The sequence below is a fragment of the Mastomys coucha genome, unplaced genomic scaffold (assembly GCF_008632895.1).
Source record: "Mastomys coucha isolate ucsf_1 unplaced genomic scaffold, UCSF_Mcou_1 pScaffold3, whole genome shotgun sequence".
In the NCBI taxonomy this organism is placed as follows: Eukaryota; Metazoa; Chordata; class Mammalia; order Rodentia; family Muridae; genus Mastomys; species Mastomys coucha.
In genome coordinates, this window is record NW_022196909.1 from 42,746,337 (window position 1) to 42,757,651 (window position 11,315).

An 11,315-nucleotide genomic window follows, 5' to 3' on the forward strand; every position below is an offset into this window, starting at 1 on the left:
CGGCTCCGCCCCCAGCACAACGTTTGACTGACAGGCTCGGGGACCTGGTCGCCCCTCTAGTGGCTATGGGAGAAGGTAGCTGCTATTGCGCTTAGAAGGGCGGAGCAGCGCACGCCGGTCCACAAATGCCTGCGCAGCGGTTCCGGAACCCTGGGTCCCCAGGCACGCCACCGGACTCTCCAGGCACCCAGCAGTCTGGATCAACGTCCTCACCAAAGGGAATCCACAGCCTGAGCCTGACCGAAGTTTCTGAGCCAGGGGAGTTCATGCTACCGCGAGCTGATTTTACATCTGTCCAGGAGCTGTTAAACGAAACCTGCTGCCAAGTCTCACGGACATTTTAAATCCCACTTGGCCAGCATCCTGGGACTGCCCCGGGGGTGCAGGTAGGTGTGGCTTAGGTAAGCATTCCTCAGCCGCACCTAGAGTTGCAAGTCTCCTTCCAGAAGTTAAGAAAAAAAAAAAAAAGCCAACCAAACAACAACAACAACAACAAAACCAAAAACACACAGAAGCTGCAGTTGTATCTGGGACGATACCCACGTAGCCACGATTCGTCCCATCCCGACTGCTAGATGTAGCTGCGGATTTGGAAGGAGAAGCACGTGGCATCGGCTCATCCTCACTTCAGGGGGATTTCCTAAGCCTTCCCTCAACCCTCACAACCTATAGAGAGCTCCCGGTTCAGGGGCGTGGCCTTTGCCTGGAGCAAAACGTGAGGAACCAGCCCCTCAGGATTGGTGAGAGAGATTCGAAGCTGGTGGAGCAATGGCCAGATGCAGGACTCTCAAGGAATGCTACCCACAGTCCAGAGCGCTGGATCTGGGATGTCATAGTAGGGCGGTCCTGTGGGGATGAGGGTACCCCATCTAATCCGGATGGCTTGTGTTTCTTGCCTGGTTTTGCTAAATTTTTTTAAGAGTTACTTTTATTGCCTGGCGGTGGTGGCACACGCTTTTAATCCCGGCATCCAGGAAGCATTAGCAGGCTGATTTCTGAAGGGTCAGTCTGGTCTACAGAACGAATTCCAGGACAGCCAAGGCTATACAAAGAAACCAAGAACGTGGACGGAAGGAATAAAGGAAAGAAGGAAGGGGTGGGCCGTTTAACTCAAATTCTAAGAACATGTCAGGGCTTTTGTTAGGGTAAAAAAGAAAAGGTTTTGGCTGGAGAGATGGCTCAGAGGTTAAGAGCACTGGCTGCTTTTCCAGAGGTCCTGAGTTCAATTCCCTGCAACCACATGGTGGCTCACAACCCTCTGTAATGGGATCTGGTGCCCTCTTCAGGCCTGTAGACATACATACAGGCAGGCCACTGTATACATAATAAATAAACCTAAAGAAAAAAAAAGTAAAGAAAAAATGTTTTACTGGGTTGTGGGGGATTATAACTCCTGCATAAAAGTCATATAAGGTTAGGGGAGAAAAACTTGTTGTAAAACCAAGTTCAAACTATTTGATAGAAAATACTAGTGTCTAAGCAGAGTGGTGGTGGTGCACGCCTTTAATCCCAGCACTTGGGAGGCAGAGGCAGGTGGATCTCTGAGTTCAAGGCCAGCCTGGTCTACAGAGTGAGTTCCAGAACAGCCAGGGCTACACAGAGAAACCCTGTCTCGAAAAACCAAAAAACAAAACAAAACAAAACAAAAAAACCCACTAATGTCTAATGTGTCTTACAATGGACTAGAAACATCAAAAAAGGAGCATAAAAGCTATATGCAGACTATAGAGCCCTCACAAGTAGCCCCTGGACCAACATTTTTTATCATTATTTTCTTGTAATCTTAGCACCTATGTGTATAGACATGTGTGCCCTCCTGGTTTTTTGTTTGTTCTTGAGACAGGGTCTCTATGTAGCCTTGACTGGCCTGGAACTCACTATGTATGCCTGGCTGCCTATGATCTCACAGAGATCTCCCTGTCTCTGCAAAGGCATGTGCCATCCCTCCTGGCTCCTAGTTATATTCTTAAAAATACAATGAGATTCCACCTCACTCCTTAGAACAGCCACTAGGTCACTATCCATCTACAGATGACAAGTGCTGACCAGGTTGGTCTGGTTGGCGCCCTTAGGTACGGAGGAGAGAAAGCGAAGGGCCTGATGGGCCCTCAAAACTTAAACATTGACTTAAAGTAGGTCTCAGTCCATCTGAAGCAGGTCTACACCGCCAACACCGGTTCTTGGGTTGTCCATGCTATTGGGGCCCCTGCTGTCGGGCTCTGCCCTGTGAAGCCCGGCAGGAGTTCATGCTGCCCACATGTAGCCCGAATATGCTGTGTTTATCTCTCAGATTCAGGAGTCAGTAAAACCAGTAGCCCAAAGTTCAGGGGACTGGAAATTGGGCCTCCTGGGTTACGGTTGGCACAGCAAAGCTTATGCTATCCAGAAGGCAATAGGCCGCCTCCTGGGAGTTAGCAATCAAGCCAACTTTCCAGTAGTCGGGAGCAAGTTAGTAAACTCACAAGGGAAAAAGGGATACACTCCGCCTCTGGAGGAGTCCAGAGTGGAAGCTCTGTGACCCTGCTTCAAAACCCGGAGCAGAGCCTTCTGGGGCAGGCGCGTGCCAAGGCTGCTTAGATCCTGGAACACAGGCCAAGGTCGAAGGACCAGGTCCTTGCTAAGCCCTGGTCCCTGGCTACAGGGAGGGAGGGGCCAGGAGTGAAGATGGGGTGTGGTCAAGATGAGAGGCGGGGCAGAGGTGTGGGCGGGGAGTGTTCTGAACCCCTAGAGTCAGGCCTGATTGAGTAGCCATCAGCCTTTTCAACTCTGGGAGGACCATCCAACTGTCAGAGGTCAAAGCCGGGCAGGCTCTGAGTAACACCCACATCCTCAGCCACAAGGGCCAGGGAAGAGGAAGTTCCTCAGACCATTTTAGTCAGGACAAGTCAGGGATGGATTATTTTTTTCTCGAGTTGATCTGTCCTAAAGGTGAAAGAGGGCTGAGAGAGGCCTCAGTGGTTAACAGTCCTGGCTGTTCTTGCAGAGGACCAAGGCTCGGTTCTCGGTATTTACATGGAAGCTCGACACCGTTCATAACTGCAATTCCAGGGAATCTGATGCCGCCTTCTGATCTCTGAGCTCAACAGGCACACACATGCTGTGCACAGACATAAGAGAAGCAAACACTCAAAGACATAAAATAAAATTAAATTCCTAGAGGAGGAGGAGGAGGGCAGGGGCACATCACAAGTTGCCCTCAGTGAGAGAATACCTTGCTGGAACCGATGGACTGGAACCAAATAAACCAAATCGTAAGCCAAATAAACCCTAAGTAGTTTTGGTCAAGATCCTTTTATTATTAATTTTCTCATAAGCCAGCCGTCATGGTGCGTGCCTTTAATCTCAGCACTCAGGAAGGTTGGGATTTTTATATGAATAAAAATTTTTTACAATATATTTTTAAAACACTTTCCTTTTTTAAATACTTATTAATTTATCTTAGGTATATGATTACACTGTAGCTGTCTTCAGACACAGCAGAAGAGGGCATCGGATCCCCATTACAGATGGCTGTGAGCCACCATGTGGTTGCTGGGATTTGAACTCTGGACTTCTGGAAGAGCAGTCGGTGCTCTTAACCACTGAGCCATCTCGCCAGCCCTGTACAATATATTTTGATCATTTGATCATGCTTTTTCCTCCATCAAGTCCTCGTAGATGCTCCCCACCTCTCTGTACATCTAACTCTATGTTCTCTTTCAAAAAGAAAGAACGACAAAAGAAACACACACACACACACAAACACACAATCAAAACAGGCCAATAAAACAAACAGGCAAACAAAAAAGAAAAAAAAAATAGCAAGACAAAGCTTCCTGATGAGGGCTGACTGATCTATGGGGATAGCAAAGTGTCTTTATCAGTCATTCTATTGCTACGACGCTTTAGCAGAATAATAATATTAGGTGCCCCATCCCTCACCCCGGAGCCCATGACCAGTTTTGCTTCTGGTTCTTGGCTACTTCAGCAGTGCCTGGTGAGAATTCCATCTCAATAAACCCAATCAAAAACATGCGGTTGGGAAAAAGAGGCTATGAATTTAAAGAGGGATAAGGGAATTTGGAAAGGTTTGGAGGGAGACACGTTGTAAAAAATCATCTCAGGAAAATTGTTTAAGTGCCTGGTTACACAGATAACATGTCTACTGCTATTGCAGTAGCATATTGTGCCGGTAGACCTTGGGGTTCTAGATGATGTAGATCTCCCTTTGTAGCTTTCTCCTCTGGTCGTGTGCAGAGCCCCTTCCAGTTCCATGGATGCTAGGCAGTAGGGCCGAAGCTTCTAGTTAGGCTTGATCAGACTCTTATCCATTTTCCCATGGAGCCCTCTCTCTTTCCTGCCCCATTTTGGATTCGGCGCTCTCTCAGCTCCGTTCCGAGGTAAGGTGTTCTTCTCCTGAGACCCATTAAACTGTCTACCTGGATGCTTCCCAGAAACACCCTCCACAAATCAGGAGAACTAAAACTGTTGACCCGCAAGGTTGGGAAGGCTTATTCAAACCTCTCTCATTCTCAGCATTGCTGGGAAGGAGTCAGTCCGTCCTTCTGACCCCGTCCCTTTGACAAATGACCTCAGACTTCCTTTCTAGAAGTTGTAGGGTTCTCCCAGACGTTGTAAACCACACTGGAAGAGGCTGGTCGAGTGGGTCTCCTTCCTACACCTACACTAAGCACTCCCAGGTTTCCTTACTTACTGACTGGTCACTTCTCCATTCTCTGTCCCTCTGACCCTTTCTGGAAGCCTAGTGTCCTTTTCTGCCTTGGATTTCCTTGGTCAAGAGTTGACATTTCTTAACATTCTCACCTATTTCCTAATTCCCTGTTACTCCACTTTCAGATAATGTTCCTTACAAGGTCTTCCAACCTTGCATAATAGTCTCCCTGTCTGCCGTCATGCCTTTGTTGGCCGCAGCTATTTCTGTTAGCCTATGAATGTTCCTTTTGATCTGGGGGAGGAGGAGCTAGGTAGCCCAGACTAACCTTAAATTCACTTTGACTCCCAAGCTGGCCTTGATCTTCCCCCCCAACCCCCAACACAGGGTTTCTCTGTGTAGCCCTAGCTGTCCTGGAACTCACTCTATAGACCAGGCTGGCCTCAAACTCAGAAATCCACCTGTCTCTGCCTCTGGAGTACTGGGATTAAAGGCGTGCATCACCACTGCCCGGCGCTGGCCTTGATCTTGTACCCTCCTGCCTTGGTCTTCCCAATGCTAGGATTTGGCCACAGACAGCACCTGGGTCTGGTTCTATCACTGACCCTCCAGATCCCTAGAAACTGGCTGGGTCCGGGAAGAGTAGGCTCCTTCACGGACTCAGGGCTACACCATGCCTATATTTACGTCTATAATCCTAGAACTGGAGTTACAGGTACTTGTGACTGTAACTTAACAGTCCGGAAGTCTGGAGAGGGCAGATTAGCTTGTTCGAGTGTAGGAAGACCTTTCTGGTCTGCTTTTTTCCCAATTTAGCCACCTGCTTGACTGCAAAAACACCCCAGATTCCCATCTAATCACCCACATATTGCCCACAATGACCCTCACATCCACTCCCACCAGACGCATGTCTCTATGTTTCTGGCTCAAGATACAATTAGGAGGGAGTCACCTTGAAACACAGGCTTTGCAGTATCTGTGCATAGCCCAGTCCAGATGAGGCTCTGCTCAGAGGTAGGCAGGCAGGGGTGACTGAGGAGGGCTCCCTCTGCAGACAACAGAAGCTGTGCCTGCCTCCAGCCACCACGTCGGGGAAACTTTGACCTTGCCCTGCAACGTGGGCAACCTTTGAGATCGGCTAGGCTTGGTTTTGGTCTCACCCGTCTTCCTTTTTGCTCTGGGAAATAAGCATGGTTATCAGAGGCAAGTGGTAAGATGGTTTACCAACTCTGGGAGGAGGGAGGGGAGCAGGGGTGGGCGGGGCTGGAGGCAGAGGAGCTGGAGAGGAGTGGCTGGAGGCTGAGAAGTGCCACAGGATCAGCGACAGTGGGCACAGAGAGAAGACAACTGACGTGTGTGTGTGTGTGTGTGTGTGTGTGTGTGTGTGTGTGTGTGATGTGTGATGTGTACTAGGGTTATCCAGGGTCCAGGGATGCTTAAGGGCAGGAAGGCAGAGGGACTGGTGTAGTGGGTTTGATGTAATGCTGCTTGTATTCTAATGTTAATTTGGGTTCCCCCAAAACCGTTTGCATGTGAGAGGGGGGGGCACTGCCCCCAGTTAATTCTGATTGGTAAACAAAGATGCCGGCAGCCAATAGCTGGGGAGAAAGAGACATAGGCGTGGTTTAAGTTTCCCAGGCTTAGGACCACCATAAAGACAGAGAGGGGGGGGGGACGGGGAGGGAGAGGGGGAGGGGAAGGGAAGGGGGAGAGAGCCGCCATGCCTTAGAAGGGTGTGCAGGAGATGGGAAAGGAGCCACCAGGGGTTAGCTGTGGCCATGTGGGCTGGCCATTGGAGCTAGTAGCAGCCCAGATGAAACATAGTCACAGCATGGAGGGTAGGCAGTTGCTCAGTTATTGTGCTGATTAAGATATATTAAAATTTAAAGGCTGTGTGTGTGTGTGTGTGTGTGTGTGTTTCATCCGGGAACATAAATGGTCAAAGGCAGAAGTAACCCTGACCCAAGATTTATTCAAATATTCACACTACCAACTAGTTGAACACCACATGGGAGGGCAGGGGCGAGGGCTGGAGGCTCTGTCCTGGAGGCTTGTCATTCAAGCGGGGCTGCTCTCTCCGCTGATTCCCAGGCACCCTCTCCAGCCTCTCCTGAGTCTAGTGGTACTGATGAGAGAGCCACTGACTACCACCTCCGCACAAGAAGGGATGCTCAGGCCACTCACTGGGCCAAGGTGTGCTGAGGCTGCCTGCGATGGGCAGGTGGACACATGGGGCTGCAGGCTCAGGCACAGCACTTGGGAGCACTGGCTGCTCTTCCACAGGTCCCGAGTTCAATTCCCACGTGGTGGCTCACAACCATCTGTAATGGGATCTTGATGCCCTCTTCTGGTAAGACAGTGACAAGTGTACTCACATACATAAAACAAATCATACGTGTGTGTGTGTGTGTGTGTGTGTGTGTGTGTGTTTTAAAGAGCACTGCCTGCTCTTGCAGGTAACCTGGGCTCATTCCCAGTACCCACGTGGTGTGGCTCACAACTAGCTGTAACTCCAGTTCCAGGAGGTCAGATACATTCCTCTGAAGTCCCAGGGCACCTGGCATGAATGGCATACAGCACACAGGCAAAATACTCTTACGAACAAAGTAGTAATGATCTTTAAAGACTCCAAACCATCTGGGGAGGGGGGGGGCTTTCCTGTTTGTATGTTTGGTTTTGGCAGGGTTTCTCTGTGTACCCCTGGCTGTCCTGGGAGTCCTGTAGACCAGGCTGGCCTGAGTCTACCACCAGTGCCCAGCATACACATACATTTTTGCAAGCATAGTTTTCATGCCTTAGTTAGGGTTTCTATTGCTTGATAAAACATCATGACTAGAAGCAAATTGGGGAGGAAAGGGTTTGTGTTTCATATCACAAATTACAATCTGTCGTCGGAGAAATCAGGACAGGGACTCAAGCAGAGGCTAGGGAGGGAAGTGGCTTACTGGCTTGAACTGCCTGAAGTACCTGCCCTGGCTTGGCATCTCCCACACCAATCATTAATCAGTCATTAATCGAAAAAAAAAATGCCCCCAAAGATTTGCGCTATTCCTGCTTCTCAAATGACCAAGTTGATACAACACTAGCCAGCACACACACAGATCTATACACGTAACGTAAAAATAAATAAAATATTAAAAATCATCAACAAAACCCAATTCCTGTCTATTTCCCCCTGCCCAGTTCGGGTTTAATTTGGTTTTAGTATCTGAAGAGCATAGCCGTAAGCTAATCTGAGTACTGCAGGTCGCCACCGGGTGGCGCTGTGTCCTCACCGCTCGCGCTGCAGCCTGCGGCTTGAGTCGACCTTGAAGGCTGCTTTTGTCACACCCCACACCCCGGGAAAGATAAGGCGCTTATTCAAGAGGCTTTCCCCCTGTCGTTGCCTCATTGGTAGCGAGGCCAAGGGTGGGTCTCGGCTGGGCTGAATTACACATTCGAGAAAGCGCCGACTCTGCCAGCCTGGAAGGCTGGGAACGTGTCGCTAAGCAACAGGTAGGTGGGAATCAGCGGTCTGCAGACCTGTTGCCTTGGACCCAGGTCCCCTGTTAAGTCCAGGGGATCCTTCAAATGCCCACATCACTGACCATTTACGAGAACTGAGATCTCTTCCAAACTGCCTAAGACCGGATCGGAGCCCTGCAGTCACAAGGCGGGGGTGGGGGGTGGGGCCTCTGGCCAGCTATGCCTTTTCACCCAGAGGCAATTCAGAGTCAGATTCACGTATCCTCACCTCATCCCTACTCGGGCTGTCCAGCCTGTAGGGGAACGGTTTCTAGAAGCACTGCCTTCACCAAGGCTAGACCGGCTCGACATCCTCTATATTCCTTCATCTGCTTCTCCAGTGATCCTCCTCAGAACTTGGGGTCCCACACAGGTACCTCAGAGAAGACAAGGATTGCTCAGAGCTATTCATTCCCAATCCTGGACAACCCCAACACAAAGCCTAGCTCGTGGTTGTTTGCCTAGTCCGGGGCAGCCTCCTGCAGAGGGGAGAGCTAGTGTTGGTCCTGTGCTGTTTATAGCATTTGACAAAGATGTCCAGGCAGAGATGCTGCAGTGGACGAGCTAGAGACACGCACACAAACAGGGTAGGGGGAAAGGGAGGGGAGGGAGGGGAGAGGAGAGGAGAAGAGGAGGGGAGAGAGAGAGAGAGAGAGAGAGAGAGAGAGAGAGAGAGAGAGAGAGAGAGAGAGAGAGAGATCAGACTCTGGAGGGGGTTGGGCAGGCACACTTCAAACTAACTCAGCAGAATTCTTGCCAGGCAATGGTGGTCCCAGCAGTTTGAAGATAGAAGCAGGTCAGGTAGATCTACATAAGTTCGAGGTCAGCCTGGTCTACAGAGTGAGTTCCAGGATCACCAAGGCTCCCCAGAGAAACCCTGTACTGAAAATAAATAAATAAATGAACAAATAAAGGGCTGGAGAGATGGCTCAGTGGTTTAAGAGCACCATCTGCTCTTCCAGAGGTCCTGAGTTCAATTCCAAGCAACCACATGGTGGCTCACAGCCATCTGTAATGGCACCTACTGATACCCTTTTCTGGAACTCAGGTGTACAGGCAGATAGAGCACTCATACATAAAATAAATAAATCTGAAAAGAAAAATCAAAATAATAAATAAATAAAAATTAGATGAGGGTCAGGGACAGAGGTCAGAGGCTGAGACAAAATCAAGAGCCAGAGCCTGACTAGAGTTTGGGGAAATCAGTACATAAACAAACGTGTGCACGTCTTAGTCTCAGCATTCTGCACAGAGAGGCGCGGAGGCAAGAGAAAGCCAATACTTTGCTATTTTTTCATTTGTTTCTTTTCTTTCTTTTTTCTTTTTTGGTTTTTCGAGACAGGGTTTCTCTGTGTAGCCCTGGCTGTCCTGGAACTCACTCTGTAGACCAGGCTGGCCTGGAACTCAGAAATCCACCTGCCTCTGCCTCCCAAGTGCTGGGATTAAAGGCCTGTGCCACCCCTTCCAGGCTTTTCATTTATTTCTGAGACATTGTCTCCTGTAGTCAAAGCTCCCTAGATACCTGGCTCTCCTGCTTGCTCCCATGCAATCAATTACAGGCATGCTTCTTCACCCAGTTTAGAGAGGAAGGCCTTTTTAAATAGTTTACAGTTTAATACATGAACAGAAAGTCTGTACGCATTGTCATTTATAGTAATTTCACATGATAAAATAACTGATCTTTCAAAAAAACATAGAAAGTCTTGAGTGAAGTGGAAAGGTAAGGGGTCTTTGGAAAGTCTGTTGGAGGGTGTTTCGCTGGGGCAGACATGTGAAGGAACGTTCTGTTAAAGTGGACACAGGTGTGAACGGCTCAGGCAGACTGGTGAAGGAACATTTAGCTGAAGCAGACACAGGAGAGAGGATGCTCTGCTAAAGCAAACACGTGAAAGGACACGTGATGGAGGATTCTTTGCTAATGGCAGCTGCATGTATTGGTCTACATTACATTGCAATAGTTGAGCTGCACTTGTCAAGACTCCATGGAGAGAATCACATGGCAGCAGTTGGTTGCAGCTTCCACGGACTCCGGCTGACTGGAGTCATGTGCTGAGGCAAGAGCCATGCTGGGACAAGTCACGTGGAGGGTGGAGAACACGTGATGGCTTGGAGGATGTAAATAGGACTCCACGGAGATGACCCAGACAGAGCTTGGCTTGCTGGTACAGCTAGCTGTGTAACATTTGGGTCTTGGGTCTTTCCTGATCTTCTCTCCCCTGAGAGAGGCACAGTGGAGAACTTCTCCTGGTGTTCCCGTTGGTCCCTCCTGCTGACTCTAGCTAAGGCCTGGCTGTCTCTGCTAGGTCATGTCCCCGCTGTTGCTAACCCAACTCTACCGAACTGGACTGCTGGTGTATCCGGGAAGCGTTTGTGAGTGGATTGAGTGGCTGCTTGCTGACCTGTGAACTGAACTGTTGATTTCCAGACAACACAGACGGGAGTTGCTCCAAAGAATCTTTCTAAAGAGGTCCACTTCTCCTGTATCCTTTCTTTTCCACTATCTCTGGTGGGTGGTAGGCTACAAGAAAGGTTAAACCATTTAAAAACTATCACTAAAAATAAGGTTTTAAAAAAATTAAGGTAGCGGGGCAGTGGTGGAGCACGCCTTTAATCCCAGCACTTGGGAGGCAGAGGCAGGTGGATTTCTGAGTTTGAGGCCAGCCTGGCCTACAGAGTGAGTTCCAGGACTGCCAGGACTATGCAGAGAAACCTTGTCTCAAAAAAAACAAACAAACAAAAAAAAAAAACCAAACAAACAAAAAAATTAAGGTAACACTTGAGTCCGTCTCAGCTCAGCTCTTAGAACTCAACAGGCGAAGACCCTACCTCACACTGGCAATATAAAACATATTGACATAACAGCTCCATTAACTCTTTTTATATTTTTAAAAGTATTTTTAGATTTTATTTATTTATACATATGAGTGTTCCATTTGCATGTGTGACAGAAGCGGGCATCCAACAGAGATGAGCGCATCAAATACCATTATAGACAGTTTTGAGCCACCATGTGGTCACTGAGCCACCATGTGGTCACTGGGAACTGAACTCATGACATACGTGATCGCTCTGCCACATTCAGCTACACTTCCGCCACGTGCAAAGGCTCCCATGGACTAACTGAAGAGGGAGAGTCAACTGGTCTGTAAAAAAGATCTGT